The sequence below is a fragment of the Emydura macquarii genome, unplaced genomic scaffold, assembly GCF_026122565.2.
Source record: "Emydura macquarii macquarii isolate MOO-44397 ecotype Brisbane River unplaced genomic scaffold, CSIRO-AGI_Emac_v2 contig_295, whole genome shotgun sequence".
Taxonomy (NCBI): Eukaryota; Metazoa; Chordata; order Testudines; family Chelidae; genus Emydura; species Emydura macquarii.
Genome location: NW_027130432.1, coordinates 2,310,978 through 2,332,582, shown reverse-complemented (window position 1 = coordinate 2,332,582; position 21,605 = coordinate 2,310,978). Strand labels below are relative to the sequence as shown.

Here is a 21,605-nt window from a genome sequence, read left to right as displayed (position 1 = left end):
ATCCCAAGAACAGAGTATTATTGTTGTAATGATCTGGCTCCATGTGATGTTTGTTGGCTTATGTAGGTATAACCTAAACACCTAATACAATTATTTCAAGGAAAGACTTAGGCAAAAAGAAAGGTTTTACTAATGCTATGCTCCACATCCAGAAAGAGCATCCTGGGTCGGCCTTGGGGAGGTCTCATCCTCCCTGTGGGATGTGCCCAGTAGAGTTCCAAAGGGAGCCTAGCCAGGGTCATCCTGATCATGTGCCCAAACCTCCTCCAGTAATGCCTTTCAGACTGGAGGAGCAGTGACTCTACTCTGAGGCTCTCCCGAATAGCTGAGCCTCTATCTCAGAAATTCAGCCTAGCCACCCTGCAGTGAAACCTCATTTCCACCACTTGTACCCAGGATCTCATCCTTTTGGTCATTACCCAAAAATTCATGATCATAGGTGAGGACGGGGACGTAGATTGACCCGTAAAATTAAAATCTTAATTTTAAAAAAAAACCTAATACAATGCTAATGAAGCATGTATTAGGTCAGTATCAACAGGCGAGTGGTGTCAAATGTAATAAAGGGATTACAGCGATAATCAATGATCATCAATGGTGTCAAACGTAATAAAGGTATTACAGGCTCAGGGCCCAGAGGATAGTTAAGTGCTAAGAAAACTCCAAAGGGCCACATTTTGGATCTGGGAGTTACAGGTGGGGACAGCTCCTTCAGTGCTGGAGCAATCTGGAAGGAGGCAGTTTGCCTCTAGAAGGCAGAATACCTCCTGGGCACTGGGGTGAGCATGCTGAGTAGGGGCACTCGCTAAACACAGTATTGCCAACTCTTACCATTTCATCCACAAGTGACAGGATTTCAGAGGTTGCTGGAGATCATCTTGCAATGATGTCAGAAGCTTCAGGCCCCTCAGAAAGAGCCCAGCCACTGCGCACAACTCCACTCCCTCCTCCGCTCACTGTTCTTTCAGGAGGGGTGGGGGCAGCAAAGAATCCAGCAGCCCAGTGCAGCTCAGCTCTCCCCTCCTCTCTGTGAGAAACAGAGTGACTGTGCTCCTCCCCATCTCCTCCCTGCAACACTCAGCCTGCAAAAGGGCAAAGCTGTGGCTAGCTGGATCAGCAGGATTCTGACGCTACCCCACCAGCCTGAGGGAGCAGGTGAAGAACCCTAGGAAGAGCAGAGGTGAGGCTGTCAGGGGGCTGTTGAGGGGCTAAATTGATGGGGACTGAAGAAATGAATCGATGGAGTGGAGTGGGGGGCGGAGGATGAGGAATGATGAGGGGGAGCTGAAATGATGTGGGAGGAACTGATTGTGCGGGCTGAGTGGGGACACCATAATTGCTGATCAGGAGATGAGAAGATGTGGTGGTGAGAGCTCCTGCAGGAGGGCCCAAAAATCATCTTACCCAATAAATTTGAGGGAGTGGGCAACACTAATTGTCATGCACACGTACACACACACACACAGAATGGGTGGGGGACTTCAAAACTCAAAAGCCAGACAAAGAACACTATATATATATATATATATAAAAAACTGACCCTAACCCTAACTATATATATAAACTCATAATATTTTGGGTTAATCTTGTTTTGGGAGAGTCGTGGGTGTGGCACATTTGGCTATATTCCCAACTTGCTCAGAAAGTCCCCCTTTGGAGTGTGCAATACTAATGCAAGCATTGGCTCACTTGTGCACCAGGAGCCTGATACAACACCCACTGAAGTAAAATGGATGGACACTAGATCAGGGCCCAAGTGGTTAGGCAGCGGTATCATACTCTATGTACTGTGCCCTCTCCCCTCACCACCTTAAATATTAGCTTAGGCTGTACCATGTTTATGTATCATGCGTAGGATAAAAACATTAGAAGATTCCATGTTTCTAAAACTAAACTTACTCTTTATTAAAAGAGCTATGTACAGAGATGGAACAGCAGCAGCTAACATTCAAGCCATTTGCACACACAGACAGGCTTCCTGGTGCCTCCTTCAAATTGTTCCCCTCCTGCAAGACGTGTTCTTCCCTCCAAGTTCCATACAGGTTCCTAAAGGCAGCACCTTAGCTGCTCACTTATTGAAAACTCATCTTTAAATAATTAAATCTTGTAGACACAAGGTTGAGGATTTTTTTAGACTAAACATAACAAAAATCCCTCTGGATGAATCTGAAAATGCATCACTTGAACTAAACATATCTTAATGACATTATTAGAAAAATAATTCCTTTGGGACAAAGCTCCATTGTGCCAAATCTCAGCACATAGTAAATTAAGGAACTGATCTTGCAAACACTTACACATGAGTAAATTTGCTCCCATACAAGTCCCAACTGGATTTCACTTGTGAGTTCAGCTACGTGTGTGCTTAAGCATCTGCAGGCTCAGACTCTGAAATAGGGAAGTTCTTCACTTCTTAATAAGGAAACTTTATTTAAAAAAAAAGCAGGAAAAAAAAAAGCCTGATAAAATGAAAACTCTAACATGCACTACAGTAATAAAACTCAATAGGTGGACTTTGAAGCTTCAGAACAAAAATACCTTATAGCTATTATTTTCATCAGTTTCTGCCCTTTCTCATCTAAAATTTCAGAGAAGTATTTTCCACCTTTGTGCTGCAAGAAGTGAGTTAATCAAAATCAATTAATGTCCTCCTTAGTCTCAAAACTTTCCTAGGAGTGTTCTAGTATTGGTTTATATTAAGGCGTGTGTGTGTGTGTGTGTGTGTGTGTGTGTGTGTGTGTGTGTGTGTGTGTGTGAGAGAGAGAGAGAGAGAGAGAGAGAGATCAGATATTTATTACGTTAGATTAGATTAGATTGATTCTCTTATCTGTATGTATTTTTAAGCTACATTAATTCAACATTACGTGTCACAGTAAGTGCACCTCTGACCCTTCCTGGTTTCTAGGGGCATCCTTACTCAGGTCTCGTGCCACATATCACCACGTTTCTTGATATGAAATCATATGATTCTCTCACTCTCAGCCCAAGCCCAGGCTCACCGGATCAGCTATGATTATCTCAGCGTGTCTGACTTAGTACCTGCAATTTTATTCCGCCAGGAGTAATGACAGTGTTAACAGTGACCACACAGCCTCCCTAAAGCAAAGTATTATTTATTTAGAACATATGCAATTAAGAGAAAACAGATCTTTAAAAAAAACCACATAGGCTGTACACATATTTATCTTACCAGGTACCTATTCATCTTCCTCATGAGTATCCTGGTAGGTCTAAAGCTTCCTGCAGACACATATCTCCCCAACCCTAAGTCCTCTAGGGTCTGGCTGACATAGCATGTTCCCTTAACTCATAACCACTGCTTCAGGGAGATTCTCCATTAAAAGCTGCTTAGCCCTTTTGATACCCTTGACAGGTTTTTTAACTGTTTATTTTTCTTTTGATCTCCAATTTCCCCACCAGGGATAACAAAGTTTGCAACTTTGCTGGAGACATGGAATAGGCTCTTCAAAATCAATAGTTCCCCTTCCCCCCCCCCCTCCAGCCATTTGTCTTTCAAGTTTGTGCCAGAATGTTCTTATCTGAGGAGCCATTGAATTCAAGTATTGTAGGCATACAATAAATATTCCACTATATAAATTAGATACTTACATCCCTATAGGAAATTCTAATAACCCACTATAGTTATACCGCAATGTTATGTCACTGACCAGGTGATATATAGGGAGTTGGGACTGGGTCTATTTTTTTAAAAATAAGAATTTTAGAAAGAAGCCAATCACAGTTGCTAACTTTCCAGAATTAGACCAACCTTAACGTGGCCTGTTGAAGTTTAACACATGGCTCTGCATGGATTGTCTTAGCAAGACAAAGACTGTAGTGAATTAAAAAAGTGTAGATTGACAATATATCCATAAACTGCAATCACTCTCTGACCACCTTGGGCTTCATCCTGCTCCTGTTGAAATCAAGGCAAATTTTTTACATTGACTTTGGCAGGAGCAACCCTTCGGGGTTTTGTGTAGACCTTACTTAGGTCAAGTTTACATTTGTGTGCCTCCTTTAACTTTGGTGGAGTTATTCATAATACGCGCCAGTGTAAATGCTAGGAGAATCTGGTCTTCTGAATAACTCCAGTCTATCATGATAGTCACTGCTATAGTATAATTTTTTTAAGACCATAACTAATTTAGCAACTTTTGTAAATTCATTCTAAGAACATTTTTCTTCTTTTTTATATATATTTTTTTCTTGTTCTGTTAATTTGAAATATGTTATTTGTGGCTAGGATCTTCAAAGGTACCTAATGGAGTTAGGAGCAGATCTGGTCAAAATTTTTAATTTAAATTTGTTTTTCAATGGAAAGTTACAGGATTTGGCAGACTAAATTTTGACTAAACACAATTTTTCATGAAAATAATCTGCTTTCCATTAAAGACTGTGACTTAAACACAAAAGCAATAATAAGATGAAATTTGAAAATGTCAATGGATGCACCTCTCCACCCCACACATACACACTTTCCAACCAGCCCTAATTGAAATTCAAATGCAAGTTGGGCATCTAACTTTCTTAAGTCCCTATGGAAATCTCAGCTTCTGCATTTTCTCACCCTTATTTGGTTCTGTTAAAATCTTTTCCATAACACTTATGAATGGGCCAACATTTTCAAATGTAGGTACCTAGAGTTAGGCACTTACATTCGTATTTAGGTACCTAAATAACCTCTGCCTGATTTTCATAGGTGCTGAGCGCACCACAACTATTACTGACTTCAGTAGGATTCCAAGTACTCAGTACATCTAAAAATTTTAAAAAATCAGACCTATTTTGTGTGTGTTTACAATTGCAATTTTCTAAGCCATCTATGGGATTTAGACACACACAAGACATTGTTTTTAATGGAAGAAATATGGCTGAATCACCTAGATCATAGCTTCTCAGCCTGGGGTTCACAATTCCTTGAGGGGCCAAAAATAAGACTCAGGGGTTGGAAGTGCCCTGCTCTTCCCAACTGGCTAAATGGGAGAGGATTTTGGTTACATCCCAGATAAATGGGATGAAGAGTGGAGGTAAAAGACTGACAACCATTTCCTAGATGGCTTTGAAATGCTCTACCTTTCTATCTAACTTTAAGCACTTACACTTGAAAACTGTAGAAAATATCAAAGCAAGCATAAGTATGATTTTTTATTAATTAGATCATCATAAAAATTCATTAAAACAAAGCTTGAATTATTTAATAAATAAAACCATTAATACACAACATAACTAGGCAAAGTGACTCCATACATTCAATAGCTTCTCTGCTGTATTGGGAGGCTGCCAGGCAATTTACAAACAAGTTAATTTAGATGCCCCCAAATAGTTGTGAACAAATTAATGATGTGTAAAAATAAAAATAGATTCCCAACACTATCCATGTTTAAAATACCCAGTAAGAGTAAGGGAAAATGACTATCACATTTCTCCTGAATAAGCAATCTGTCAAATTCTGTAGTTGGTTAAGATATGAAACACCTGACCCAAATTTTAACATAGTGGGGGTGAGAGGAGAACAAACTTATGGGAAAATGTTTATTCAATTTCCTGACATATCAGTCATGTCACATTGGGTTGTGTCATTCACGTTCCATTGTATCACATCATCCTTCTCAAACTATAATGAAACCTGATCAACATAACACGCTGTAGTACAAATCTGATTGTATCTTATCTATTTTTGTTTTTGAAAAGCATAGCAAATTGTGTCATTTAAAGTATAACTTTTATGAGGGGGGTGTTGTCAACTCACTGTTCAATTGTACTAAAACGTATCACACATTATTCTCTGATCCCGTACTCGCAGATGAATACCACATGTAATGTTTGCACAATAAATTGAGAAAAAACAAAATTATAAACTTAAAGTCCCCGTAATAGATAGCTATCCAGCTAACGTATCTTCACAGTGTTCACTAGAGAGGCTGATTTTCAGATGACTATCAAAATAAGATGTTCTATGATTCACAGCTCAAGTATTATGTACAAATACAAAATAGACATAGTGGAGTCCCTAAAAACATTGCATAGCCATTGAGAGCACACAGTTACCCAGCTACATATAGGTATAATCCAATGATGAGTCAGTTTCCATACCTTAAGTCATTGACTCCATGAAAAAGATTTAAAAAAAAAAATCAGTTCCTTAATTTTGTTAGCAGATATTCATGGTCAGGATCCTGATTTTGTACAATAAGATTGTTGCCTTTGACTGAAGTAGAAGCAGGATCAAGTCCTATTTCAGCCATATTTAGTTCTCATAAGAAATGTTTTGGCTATAGGATTTTTTCAGATTGATGAAGATCATAGAATGAAAACTCACTGAAAATAAAATCAATGGTCACCATTAAAGATATGTGACTCAGAATGCTGCAGAAGGAAGTCAAAGCTTGAAGGTAAACATCAGCTGTTATAATATCAGCAGACCAGACACAAAGCTGGCAGATAGAATTGGTTCAGACAGATGCAGGAATCAGTTCTACACTGATTGCACTACCTTACACCCAGGCAACCCCATGGAAAAAACAGTTTCTGAGTTTGGCCTGAATTCTCTGCAATATCCAAAAAATTTACTTTGAGTGAAGAGCCACAGTGTTTTTGGCTCCAGAACTCTTGATCGGCTCTCAGTTTACTTTGAGCCAGAGTGGTAACGACCTCAGTAGTTTTTTATTCCCACACTCTGAAGATCTTCCCAGTATGGCAATTCCCTTTCCATCCTAGGAAAGCTAGATCCAGCTTCCGTTAATGATAATCAATGCTGTTTTTAGCCAGCAAGAAAGATTCACTACTGAGGAATGTTATACACTTCCCCCTTCCCCAATGGATTGAGCAGGCTGTCCCCAAAGTGCTCCCAAGCATCTAACAGCACAGCAAGAGCAGGCCAAGTGAAGAGTCACCAACTCCGACTCCTTGCTCTGTAGCATGGGGCACGACTCCCAAACAGGTCTGTAAATGTTCTCTACTAGCATTTACAGGGACCTTTCTGGAAATCACAAGACAGTGGTGCCACCTCACAGAGCAAGTTTCTGATCTCTGGGAAGCTATGCCAAAAATTGCAAGGGGGCCAGCAGGAGGGGAAGCTGGTCTGCCTGCCACAGAGCCATGCTAGTAAAATAGCAGTTGGGCTTATTGGTGGCTGCTGTGGGAGAAGCGTAATTGACTGATGTTAGGTTATTCTCAGTTGTGATCATGTGTCTCTTGTTTAAGCAAGACCTGTGATGAAGAAATAGCAGGGCAAATATACCAGAGACATGTGTAGCTTTCCCAGCTGTATTTTCTGAGTGATCTGAAGAGTTTCCTAAAGCAAGAAATTGGAAATCTCAATATTGCTTTCTATAAATGTCAAGTTCTAAAGTGTAGGCCAACCGCACACAGAGGTCTGAACCCTGGTAACATGCACTGAATGCCAATAGTTTACACTCTGTAGTGTGTGTTCCTTCAAATGGCAGCCCTTCTCCCTTCTCAAACAATTACACATACATATATATTTCATTAAATACACCTGAGGGCACACACAGACAAATAGTAGAAGGTCTTTGCTGGAATCCAATAAAGTGGATGAACATATAACATACTTGGCTATCAAGGTGGGATATGTCCCATTCTTTGCAGTTATCAAATTCTTTAGTCAATGCTTTACAAATAAAATATTCTAGACATTTTATGGGTGAAAAAATATATATATACAGTTCCTCTAATACACATCTATAAAACAATGAATTGCTAAAACATTCAGATTAACTCGCATTCTTCTATAGATCTGACAATCATCCAAATTGGTTCAACACTGCTAGTGTAGTCCAGTCACATCCTAGAATTGTGATGAGTGCATAGTTCTTTGTTTATCATTTTGTAAAAGATTAATTTTCTGCATGTTGCTTCATTGGCAATTATAACAAAATAGCTGTTATATCATCCAATCCCTTCAAAAATGAAAAAAAATTACATGATTATGAAATTAATTATTTTCATTCAAGAATGAGTTTGGTTTTGTTTAGAAATGGTTTTGCTCAAAAACTGGCCCATCTTTTCTGGACAACAGGACTGGATCTTGTTTGAAATATTCACGTACTTGAGCAAAATGTTTGTTAAAATGTATACGTTTATTAAAAAGGTAAATGTTTTGTATTTTGGGTATCTAAAATGTTTGTAACTTTTGCTGATATTCTATCCTAGCCCTAGCTGAGAAAGGAAATATCCTTTTTGTCTTTCAGTGTCTTGCTGCTAGAAACAAAGAGCTACATTCTCCTATCATTTCTCACACTGAGTAATACCTTACTCTGAGAAAAGACCCATTGAAGAAAAGAAGTCTACCCGAAGAGTAGAGCGTTGCTCAGTGTAAGTGTGGCTGACTCTGGCCCAGAACAAATCAATTTAATTTTAAAATACCCTGATTGAATTATATATAATCATGTTTTCAAGTCCAAGTCATAACACCTACAAAAATCATGTTAAGTCTTGATGGTTTGTTCATTCTTTTTTAAATTCAAATACCTATTTCATTTTCATGCAATATTTTAAATGGTTATTTAATATTAAATGCTTCCACATACAATGCCTACCTCTACAAATTGCTTTTATTAGTAATGAATCCTAACATTCAGTTTGCATTCTGCTTTGAAATAGCCAGCCATTCTTGGCATTCTTTTCTCTCCACTTGATATATTGGAGCCATTTCCCTGGGCAGCAATCAGTGTTGATAAAAAGGTTTGAAACTCAATTCACAAACAGAAAGCATATTTGTGTGTAAGTGAAAAAGTGCTTGTTTTCAGTGTGTATCAGCAAACATGGATATATTACTTTGGTCTGACAATAAATTCCTGTAGTAAGATGCATACTGGCATTTGAGAGGAATTAAAACAAATGTGCTGATTTACAATGGTTAGGCCTGGCTTTACTTTTTTATTTTAAATATCTAAATAAAACTAATGGGAAAAGGGTATCATCTTCATTCACAAATATCTAAGCATGCATTATTTATTATGCACTGTTATTGACTGAATAGTACTATTCAGCTCTCACAATTTAGATGTGAGTCAACCTCATTTTTACAAGAAAACTATATATCTCTATCTTAGGGTTTTATATTACTGTTTGTCACCATGGAGTCTGAGCACCTTCAACATAAAATCAATAGCAAAATCCCTAATGGATTTCATGGAATCTCTGGCATGTCTGCCTCTTCAGGGTACAGACTATCTGGCTAGGATTTTATTCTGGGGTTGTTTTTGGTTTTTTTAGATTTTATTAATTTGTTTTGGTAGGGGCTTTGGGGGAGAAGGGGGTGTCAGTGTTGTGCATATCAATCTTTGTGAAGAGTGAGGTTTGTGCAATATTTATGCAAAGAGGGCGGGTCATCTTTTCCACCTCTGTGTGAAATCACTTCCCTTCAGTTCAGTAGAGGCTTCAGGTGTCAAAGGACTGGTTTGTTGTTGTTGGGTATTTTTTTAGCTAACTCCAGATTTTTCACCATTCGAGTTTGGGGAGTGTTTGCAAAGTGTCCTGCCCTTTCTGGTGCTGAAGATAAAACCACTCCCACTGGTATGGTTGCTGCTGTGGCCATCTAAATGGTCAATTACATCATTCTAGCATTTCTAGATTCTACATTCTAGCACCATCTCACACATTTGTCATAAAGTGAATTGTCTTAATCACACACATTTCCAAGTTATCAAATGAGAACAGCAGTGAATTTAATACCAGAACTTTGCCTATATTTCAAGAGACCCATAGGGTACATGGGATGGAAGACAGGATACAGGCAGCATCCATCAAAAGAATTGAAAGAACAGGCAAAGTAAATATATGCACATACAGAACACTGTCTTCACCACCAGCTAAGTCAGCCTGATCCCCACCAATGCCCCATATTGTGTTGAAAACATTACTAGGGCCTGTACACTGCACACAGATAGTCACAAGGGTGAGGAGGACTCAGCAAATTTAAAATAAAATAAGCTCAGGCAGGAGCAGCAGAGTTTGGCACACCTTCTGGCTCAATGACTGTTTGTGCACTTGTCACCATGAATTGGCTGGGTAACACAGCTGGTGTCCTGGCAACGCCAGGGAGCCTGTGTACTCTTGTGAGTTATGGAGATTGCTTCCTGGGATGCAGCTAGCATTTAAAGCAGCAGTGGAACAGTTTATACAGGAGATGTCCTGAGCCATAAAGTTTGGATCTGGACCCAAAGCCGAACCTTTCCATGGTTTGCCATGTTCTATCTGGTGTTTTGGATTGGGCCTCTCTCTGCTTCAGTTACTTACCTTTGGGCCACTCGCACAATAGAAGAATAGGCTCAGTTAGATATTAAGGTATATAGCTACTTCAGAAATGCAGATAGATGGATGAGCTGGATTTTCCTTTAGCATGGCCTCTTTTCAACTAGTCCCCTTGTTCTGCTTTAACTTCCCAAGCTGAGTTACACTCATTTTGCAGATTCACAGAATCTCCCATCAACACAAGTTTCACCATTTTGGCACTTACACCCAATTTCCAATCACCTTGCACATCACAGCTACCTCTGCACCATTGAGTAAGTCACCACAGAGTTTTCCTCAGGAAGATGTAAGTACAAGCCAACAGTAAGACTGTGCATTTGTGTTTGGGGGAGGGGGTTGATTTGGGGGGCTTTTTGGGGAATTAAAAATTAGTTTAATTTACATGCAAAGTAGGTGCCACCTTCATACTCCAAGCAACTTGCCTGTGATCTTTGGTGTCACAAAGTTTAGATGTTCCTGAGCAAAAAGAAAGCCCTTGCTATCACTGAGCATTGTAGAAATAAGAACCTTTCCACAGAGATATTTTGCACACTGTTCCATATTCTGCCCCCCTAAAATTCCTCCCATGGTTTTAACTGGATAAATTAATCTTAACTTCCTCTGCTAGATGGTGACTATGTTCCCACCACACCGTATATCACAGGATACATTATTTTCTATACACAGTATTTTGTAAATCTCTAGAGAAAGCTTTGTAGAGTATTTACAGATGTTTCTGGATGAAAGGTGCAAGGCTAATGAAAGGTCATTGCCATGTTTTCTTTCTAATCTTCTTCAAAATAGCTTGTTCTTCAGCTAATGATTCAACTTACAACTTTCTGATAGGCTCCAGTTGAAAGTCTCAGGAGTAAATGCAAATGTACATCTCCTGCAGTGATACTGGGTAACTCTGGTGCTTTCATGTGTTCCTCATGAATCTAGTTAAAGGCAATTTTTAGTTTGGTTCATTATTTGGTTTGATAGAATATGTTCTCTGTCTTTGCTGTGTTACTGAACCCACCTGTATTGGCCCTATGAGAGAAGTGATTAATTAATCAATGAACCATCACCTCCACCTCCATTTCAAGAAAGTTAAATGTAACTGCAAAATACAGCACATTTTGGTTCAACATATGGTTATTTTTAGCAGAGTATAATGTCACTTTCAAGAGAGTTGACTAATGACATGCTTCCAAAACTTTAGGGAATAAGAAGGAGGTCAATATAGCAAACTATTCTAATTGACATTTTTGGCATGTATCAGCAAAACAGAACAGGAAATGAAATTACTGTTTATGCAAGTGTAGCAAAATATGTTCATTGCCAATCTCTTGATCAAATTGTAAAAGACTATCCTTTCAAATACATGGGAAAAGGGTTTATTCAAAATTCTTTTAAAGCTGTTAAACAGATTTCATCCGTGCTAGGTCAGGTGTGTTGTTTTTGTTTGTTTGCTTGGTTTGTTTTGTTTTTTAATTTGTACAGTGATAGATGAATTATAACAAAGTAAATAACACCCAATTTTCCCCCAATGAAGAAAAGGTAATCCAAAAATTGTACAGGTTAAATAAGTCAAAAGAAAAAAAAATTTTCAGTCATATAAAAGACATAGTAGTTAGAAAAATAAACACATTAGAAAAAGTGTTTATATATAAAATATGTATATTTTAAAAAGGAAAGGGCTAGCCACTTAAAATATCAAGTTAACAAGTACCAATTATTGTTAAATTTGGTTTCTCTCGAAGGATCCACAAATTCACCTATGAGAGTTTTGCATTGGGAAGGGAGAAATCTTGTCTTAAAGGCAAGATCCTCTCATCTCTGAAAATCTTTCCAGCTGTGATCAAATGATCAAACTAGACAGCATATGGATATGGAAAATAAAACCTTAAAGGGTCAAATTCTGTCTCAGGACACCCACTTGAAGCTCCCATTCAGTTCAGTACATAGAGGCCCAGATTTGGTGCCAGTACGGGGACACAGGGAAAGTGGCTTGCATATCCCTTACTGAGGTGCTGATGGGGACTGGTTTGACCTGCATGCAGGGTAGAGCAGCTCTAAGGACTGATTTAATTAGAGTCCCTGCTGCAGGTAGTAAAAACAAAATAAAAATATTTTGTACAAAACCAAAACCCCACTGAGACTGGCCCCCCAATCAGCTCCCAGACTCATATTTCCATTAAAAAAAAAAAAAAAAAAAAAAAGAGCTTATCAAATAGGGAAAAAATGAAACAAAATGAAATGGTCATATACCTAAAAAAAATGAAGATTTTGAGACTAGCTTGTTCTGTGTTTTGGAAGGTTCTCACAGCCTATAGAAACATGGCTAATTCTCTTGTAAGAGCTGGGAATAAGTGAAAGTACCTTTCCAAAATAAGGTAAGCCTCTGGGCCAGCTATTCAGCTGGTGTAAATCAACATAACTCCATTCCTTTCGATAAACTATGCCAATTTACATCAATTGAGGATCTGCTCCTATATTTTCAAAAGAGTATGCTCAAAAGTGCATGTTTGCTTTTGGCCTTGCGTAACCTGTAGATGCAAACTGTGATTCCATGCACATGAATGTACAAGTATCCAACTCCCATGCATGCATTTGAAGTGCCCATGCAAGTCAGGCACACAGTAAATGTGTACATTCTTTTGAAAATCTGGGGCTATATCTTGTAAATAAGTGAACAAGTTGAGAGAACATTTGGGAATTTAAACTTGGATTTTGAAGAAAAAACAAAAAATGATTCAAAAATACACTGTGGCAATTACCCCACATTCCATAACGAAGAAAAAATAAACAAAACAAAATGGCTGATGGCACATACACAGCAGGCCTCATTCTGCTGTCAGACACGCTGGTGTAAATCAAGAGTGGTTAATGGATTTATGCTAGTTTTAAACTGGAATAAGTTAGAGCAACTTTTGTCCCACTTAAGAATTAAACTATCTTGCAGCTGACAATATCTAGCTATTAAAAGCATTTTATCATTGCTGTTGATATCCCAAAATCTTGAAATTAAAGGTGAGATCCTGGCCCCACTGAAGTCAAAGGAAGTTTTGCCATTGACTTCAGTAGGGCTAAAATTTAAGGGTCTAAGTGGAAATGCTGCACACACTTTTCTCTCTTCTTTTGTTATTTTCTCCTTTGTGAGAAGTTCTACTTTAAAAAAAAACATGAACATCATTCTTTGCACCGTCTTGAACAACCTTCAATATAAATAAAGGAAACTTGATTTAGTAAGATGTGAATGAATGGGCGAACAACAAATCTAGCAACGAGATGTCGCAAAATGATGCATTTACTAATATCCTCACGGTCACATGCTTAAAATTCTCCTGCTAGAAGAAGCAAAATCATCTGCTTCTCACCATCTGGCCTCCATGAAAAGAACTATAAGAGCATACTAAAGTCCTATGATTTACAAAGTCAGCTGCATGCTAAAGATTAATTTATATGGGATAAAGTTTAGTATGGTAATAATCAAGCCTTTACACAGTCTTAATTTAGAGATAGGGACTAGCTGCTCCAATCAGGAGTCTGTAACTTGTCACAGAAGTGAAGGAATTAAATGAGTGCATGCACCAATGTAAAAGTGCCAGAAGACACCTCAGCCATGTTTCCACTTGGGCTACCATTGGTGCTAGCACCTGTGCATCTGTGGGAATTCCTTGCTAAAATTCTGTGATGTAGACAGGGTCTATTCACGCAGAGTAGAGGCATTGGATGTCCAGAAAAAATGGTCCATTAATGTGAAGGGGAGGTGTCAAGGGACTGGCCTGACCTGAATACCCTCTTCTCTAGAAGTGTGAGTACCAATTACATGCCAACTACTATGAAGAATGAAATGGACCTAGTCAAACCCTGGTATTTTCACACAGCTATTTCTACCCTCTTGTTTGCCACAAATTACAAAACGAAGCTACATTGGAATGTTTGCTTTTATTGAGAATTTTCTAAAAACTTTGCTGCCTGGATTTCACATGCAATAGAGTGGACCAATAGGAAGACAGCAAATCCAAAAATATTTTGATACAAAAACTAAAACCCACTGAAACCATCCTCACTATAAACTCCCCAAACCAATTTTCCCCTTATAGCACTTACAGCATGGCCAGCTCCTGTGTGAGTGTGTGGAAGGGCAAAAGAACCTTCCTCCCCTTGAGGATCTTCAATGAGAACCAGTCACAGTCACAGCCCTTGTGCTCAGGGCAGAATAAGGACAGCTCGTGATGCTATCCCTCAAGAAACAGGACCGTGAGTTCTTTGGAGCAGAGACTTTTTTTAAAATATAAAATTCATAGATTAAGGCCAGACGAGACCATCATGATCATCTAATCTGATCTCCTGCATATCACAGGCCACAAACCCACACCCATTCATTCCTGCAATAGGTCCTCTGGTTAAACCTATGGTTGAATTACTGAACTTAAATCCTCAAATCTTGATTTAAAGACTTAAATTACAGAGAATCAACCATTTACTCTAGCTCAACCAGCAACTGACCCGGGTCCCATGCTGCAGAGGAAGACGAAAAACAAAAACAAAAAATAATCCACCTGACTCTCTGCCAGTGTGACCTGGGGGAAAATTCCCTCCTAACCCCAAATATGGCAATCAGTTAGACCCTGAGCATATGGGCAAGACCCACCAGCCAGACATCTGGGAAAGAATTCACTGTAGTAATTCACAGAGCCCTCCCCATTCAGTGTCCCATCTCTGGCCATTGAAAATATTTGCTAATAGCAGTCATGGATGGGCCATATGCCATTATAGGCAACTTCATCATACCACCCTCTCGAGAAACTTACCATGGTCAGTCTTGAAACAAGTTAGGTTTTTTGCCCCCACTGCTCCCCTGGGAAGACTGTTCCAGAACCTTCATCTCATTTCAAGCCTAAACTTATTAGCGGCCTATTTACATCCATTTGTTCTTGTGGCAACTTAAATAACTCCTCTTCCTCCCTGGTGTTTGTCCCTTTGGTGCAGTGCTTAATTTGTAATGAAATCGGTGCCAGGGCTGAAGCAAAATTTTTACTTTCATAACTGACCCGGCAAGCCCAGAGATGCTGTGGCTATGAACTGCCAAGCCTAAAAGATGCTTGGCCTCAGCCCTGGCAAGCCCTGACACAAATTAAGCAGCACTCTGATGTATTTATTAAAAGCAATCCTATCTCCGCTCTCAGTTTTCATTTTATCAGGTTAAAAAGCCAAGCTCCTTAAGCCTCCTCTTGTAAGGCAGGTTATCTGTTCCTCTGATTATTTTAGGAGCCTGTCTCTACACCTGTCCTCTTTGAATTCATCTATCTTAAACATGGGAGACGAGAACTGCACACAGTATTCTAGATGAGGTCTCACCAGTGCCTTGTGTAATGGGACTAACACTGCCCTGTCTTTGCTGGAAATACCTCACCTGATGCATCCTAGGATTGTATTTGCCTTTTTCATGGCCGCATTACATTGGCAGCTCACAGTCAATCTGTGATTGACCAATACACTCAGGTCTTTCTCCTCCTCTGTCACTTCCAGCTGCTAAAACCCAGCTTATAGCAAATATTCTTGTTGTTAGTCCCTAAGTGCATGACATTACTCTTCTCACTATTAAATTTCATCACATCTCTATTTAGGGTGACCAGATAAGTGCGACAAATTGGGACGGGGGCTGAGGATAATAGTCGCCTATATAAGAAAATGTCCTGAATATTGGGACTGTCCCTATAAAATCGGGACATCTGGTCATCCTACTTCTATTCCTCCAGTTTTCAAGATCATCCAGTTCTCCTCCATACTGGCAATACCTCCCAACTTTGTGTCATCCACAAATTTTTTTAGTACACTTCCACTTTTTGAGTCAAGGTCACTCAGGAAAATATTATATATTAGTGTTTGTACAGCATCTAGTAAAATGGGATTCAGGTCCATGACTGGGGGTCCTAAGCTGCTACCACTATACAAATAATAAATGTGAATAAATAATAATAATGGTCCAGCCCCACCTCTACACCAACAGCACAGATTGCCAGACATTGTGGAGGAGGACACACTGCATCTCCTGAAGATGCAAAGAGGGTACACTCCATCCACATGCCTGGCAACTCCAGGAGGAGGCATTGTAACCTCCCTTGTAGCACCCACAAAGGCAGGGCAATGCAGCTCCACCCAACCCAATCCATGGGGCAAAGGTTTAAAGGCACAGTCGAGCCCAACGCCAATACACCTGCAAAAGAAATGCTTCCCCAACCCATTCTTTTATCATATGTATTGAAACCACCCTAATGTTTTATCTCTAGCCATTTACAAAGACAACTCTACATTTCTTACTTTCTTCGTTCTTATTAGATTTGTTGTTTCTCTCACACAATCTTTTTTCCTTTAACTGCTTTAGTTCTCTGTACTGAAGTAAAATCTATAAATTCCATCTTCAAAGAAAATCTGTTCCCAATTGTTGTCCTCCAGCAGTATTCTCACATTCTATATTCTCACAAAAAACAAGATCTTCTCTGACCTGGCACCCAGTATGTCTCTCTCTCTCTTTAAAAAATATACATCAAAACTCCAGCTTCCCCAGTGTCCCTTTCTTGGTCACCGGTAACCAAGGAAACCAGATACTATGGTAACTCAGGGATGAAAACCATGCATTCAATATTCCTTAATCTCCTAACTAGGTTGAAAGTCCTTGTCTCTTACCTTCCCCAGGTGCTGAAGCAGCAACAAAAGAAACAGTAGCAGTAAGCCCCTGTCTTCATTCATGTGGTGTATTTAGCTATGTAAATGATGTGTGTTCGTTTTCTGCATGCTGCACCTTTAAATCTCTAAGGCAGAGCCATTTTGTGTTCCATTCAGTGCAGGTTGTTACAAATGAGGCATACACTGAAAGTGCTCTCATGGAGATTACACTTTTGTTGTTCCTTCTTTTGTTCTTTTAATATCAAATAAAAGTAATTAATGACTACATTTGAGGTTGCTCTGTGTCTGGAAAAAAATAAAAATCACATTTCACACTTTCCAGTGTGAGTCTAACTCTGAAAGTGTTGATACTTGTCCATCCAGCGGCTTAACAAAAGGAATGATTTGGTTTCAAATAATCCACATGAGCTGGGATGGAATGAGGAGTGTACCTGCTGTCTGCGATTTCAGAACACATTTTATACTGTATATCCTGACCCTACTCCCACTAAATTCCATGACAAAAGTCCTATTGACTTCAGTGAGTGTAATTCTCCTTCTGGAGTAGAGTATGCAGTATACTAGAACGGTATGGTTTTTAGTGGCACGCTTTTTATAGCTGTTATAGTTTAGGGAGATAAATACCAGTTACATACACAGTTAGTTATAAGAAAAAGTGGCGTCTAAAGCATTTATAAAGAATTTTACAAATTAATTGCCCTTATTAGCACCTAATTGAGACAGGTACATATTACCTCCATTTTGCAAATGAGGAATATCACAGGACTCCATTTCATATCAGACTAGAAGTCTTTGACTATGTGTACACCACAAGCCAGGGGTGTAGGGAAGTTATGATAAATAGTTTTTACTGAGTGAACACAACAGGTATGTTGCAATGAATTAATCTCTGGACAGCTGTCTTCATTTTACTGACCTGCTGGTGTGGACATCACACCACACGAAAAGCACAGTATAAAGAATTCACAGAAATGTTGCTTTTTGTCAATGTAACACACTGATGTCTACACATGTGATTGTTAAATTCCTATGTTGAAATGGTTATTGAATGCAATATAATTAGCATGAAACTTCACTTGAATAACAGTGCATTTTTAAAATCTGGCCTGACATTGCTGGATTGTGTTGGTGCTTTCTGCGTTTAAACCATTAGAACAAAAATAATCTACATGCGTGCATACGTTTGTTCCTCAGAGCTTGCAAGCATACTGCTTTTCAGCCAGTGAGTGTGAGTCTCAAAAAATAAACAAACCGTTGAGCCAGGTAGAAATTCAAATGTTTGCAGATGCAGAGCTTTATAGAAAAGCTATATAGGAAGCTTTATAGGAAAAAATATATTTTATATATATATATATAAAGCTTGCCAGCTAGCTGAAGTTTCCCAAGGTTATTCAGCTTTCAGAGACAATAGAACCTCTTCATAAACATGGCATTTATTTTTATTGGCAGCGCATTTTAAATACAGCTAAGAATACAACAAGAACTCTCCCTTTCTCCTTACACCTCTCCAGAGGTGTTAGGCACTTTGGTGGAACCAATGTTGTGGAAGCTTATGCTGATGCTCTCTGTGCTATATAGTACCTGTCCCGTATTAGGTGACTCCAGCCTCCATGGTCCAAAATCTGGCACCTTTCACTATCTCTAAGATAATTCAAATGTAAACAACGCACATGGATATACTCAGTAAAGGATAAACTCTTTAGGGCAAGGTAAGGCTGGTTCAATTGGATACCAGTCAGTGAGTTGTACCTCTCTGAATTTGGCCCCATAGATACATTTTTCTGAGTGCTGTATAATTTCCCAATATGTCACCCAAAATAAAGTGAGCTATATGCTAGTTTCTGTGTGCTGTCTGGGATTATAACCTGAATACTTTGAGATGGAAATTTCTTATGTGCAGGTAACATAGTCAAAGGGGGATATGATTTAAAAGAAATAGTTGAGCTGTATTTCCAGATCTGGTGTAAGCAGCTGTGACTCCCCTGAACTCAAAATTTCTAACAAATGGAAACTATGGAACCACACTGACGAAGCCACAGCATGTGACAGGAAAAGAAGACACTCAAGTGATATGCCGGTACAGAATACAAAGACTGCTTTTTCAGTAGTTTAAGAGACTGTACAGGAAAATCCTTTGAAAAAGAAATGTAAAAGTCTAATAAGAAATAAAATTAAAGTGCTTGATATGGAAAGAAAGCTGCTGCTTCCACCCTAACTAGCTTTTCTGTAAGGGAAGGCAGAGGTGTAGCTGAAAACCCACTATATTATAAAAACAAAACAAAAATTTGCTAGACCTGTGAGTTGTTTTGCTGCATCCAGTAGCTGGTAAGTGCTCAGTTGGGTCACTTCTGCCTTCACCAGTACGTGTTCATGCAGACAATGAGAAACCCTAGGGAAGATTTGAGATGTCATGTTAATAGTTTAGCTGGAGAGGAACAAAGAAGATGATTTAGAAAACAATGCTCAGAGGTTTGGTTTAAGATTTTTTAAACAATTTTTCCATCTGAGAGGTTTAAAAGAGATATATAGGATATAACTACAGGCAACCTCCGTGTTTTTTAAAAGGTTTACTTATATTTATACTTGAAACTCAGTTCAGTCAAATGTACTGCTCTATGTTTTGCATTTCTTATTTCAATTATAATACCAAGGGCCTAATCATGCAGCCCTTACTCATGGGAGTAATTCCATTGAAGCCAACGGGACTCATCACATGAGAGAGGACTGCAGGACTGTGCCCTGGATTGGCCCAATTTAGTGAGTCTTTTCTATATTTCCAAATATTTATATATACACACACACATACACTGGGTACATCTACACTGCAACGGTGAGGTATGATTACTGCACTGATTGACATACCCAAGCTAGCTCTAAGAATGGCAATGAAGCCGTGAGTGTGGCTAGCATAGGCTAGCCACTCAAGCACATTTTCAGAATCCCATGGTGGGCTTGCACTTGGGTTGCTTGCCCGTGCCCCTGGCACCTGTGTTGCCATGGCTAATTAGTTCAAATACATATATACATTGTATAATCACACCTCTCAGTTGCCGTGTAAACATACCCACAGAGAGGGGTAGAGAGAGAGATATCTATCTAGGCTCTTAAATGGTCCAATCACAATGGTATTTGGTGTTTTCCACAATTATAAAGTATCTGTCTCTCTGGCTTCCAGGCAGGATTTGTTAGTAGTTACCATGGGAAGGGAAGGTCAAAGAAGTGGAGTTTGCCTTTTGCTCTGAAAGTGCTGAGGTTCAGGGTCCTATATCTCTTTTGGGAGTCAATTTTTGATTTGCAGACAAGTCACTGAGAAGCCTCTGTCTCCTGAACGCACCAGTTTAATCCTTGAGCTTGACAGTTCCATTGTTTCAGCAGACTGTAACTGTCATGGGATGCCATGATAAGGCAAAGTGAAGTGGCTTTTCACGTATGTTAGGTCAGTTCTAGTGAATGGCTTTGGAAATAAGGACTGAACCTTGAACGTGACCAAGCTTTTAATGAAGAGACAGTATAGAAAGCAGAGCATGAGGATGATGGTCTTGGTTGTCTGGGTTCCTAAGCAGACTGGCTGCTGTGTCCTGGACCAACTGTTGCCTTTTTAAAATGGAGATGGAAACACCTTCAAGAGACATTCATTGGGCTAAATTTTGCTTCTTAATGCTTCATTTCTCCCTGTATTCCTTTGCTGCAGTAGTATTTTATTTTTGTGGGTATTAAAAGTAACCTGCAAAGTGGATTTTATTTAATTGCTTAAGTGTGTTTTGTTTCTTTTTCCCCTCTGTTACTCAGCTTTCAGTCTCCTATCTCCTGTGCTGCCATTGTATCATTAGTTTTCCAGCCACTACACTGTCTTCTAGAATAGAGAAGACCTGAATTGCTTTGTGAAACTGTCACAAAAAATTCTAATATTAATTATTATTATTAAACATTTACATCACACTAGGACCCCTAGAGACCTCAGCCAAACTAGGGGTTCATTGGGCTAAGCGTATAGTAAATCACAGTCCTTAGCTTGTCTCAAAGAACTTGCAGTCTAAAAAATAAGACATAACAGGTGTACAAAACAAACAAGCAGATGGGGATGGAGAGAGAGTGACAAACATGATAGGATGCTTTATTGTAACCAAGCTGTGTGCACAATTAGTAGCTAATCAATAGCAGTGATTACAACTCACACTGCCCAGCCATTATCAGATGATGGTTTTCTGTATGCATTACAGCAGAGGTGCGTTTTAAGGAAGGATTTGAGAGGACAAGGTGGTGGCTTCACAAATTATGACTCGGAACTTTTCTCTAGGCTTAAAGAATGGCTTGGAAATAGGAGAGAAGGTGTTTGTAGGAAAAACAGACAAACGGGGCATCAAGGTTGGCATCATTAGCAAAGTGATGGCAGGAGTTGACTCTGCAATAAGATGACAGGATGGACAGGTAGGAAAGAGCTTTCAACCCTTTTCATACATCACACAGAAGCGAGAAAGGATTCAAGCCCAATTTCTTTTCTTTTTGCCACCTTTAGTGAGAGATTTGTAATTTACTTAGGTGTCCTGTCCCAGAAAGAAAACTCATTGTCTATGGAACATTCTGAATTTTGACTCTTCTTGCACCTAGGAACCCAGGCTGAAATAGATCAGTGGCAAAATAGGAGCAGCAGTACTTAATGTGAAAAAGGG

The 21,605-nt window shown here is 39.2% G+C and overlaps 1 long non-coding RNA gene across 1 annotated transcript in view; it reads right to left on the bottom strand.

The window, feature by feature from the left end:
• LOC137153942 (uncharacterized) overlaps positions 1–19,282 on the bottom strand; it is a 52,349-nt gene extending 33,067 nt beyond the window's left edge. The window contains exon 1 of the long non-coding RNA XR_010919965.1: positions 19,230–19,282. This is a non-coding gene — a long non-coding RNA (uncharacterized lncRNA). The remainder of the gene's footprint in view (positions 1–19,229) is intronic.
• Positions 19,283–21,605: the final 2,323 nt, after the last annotated feature.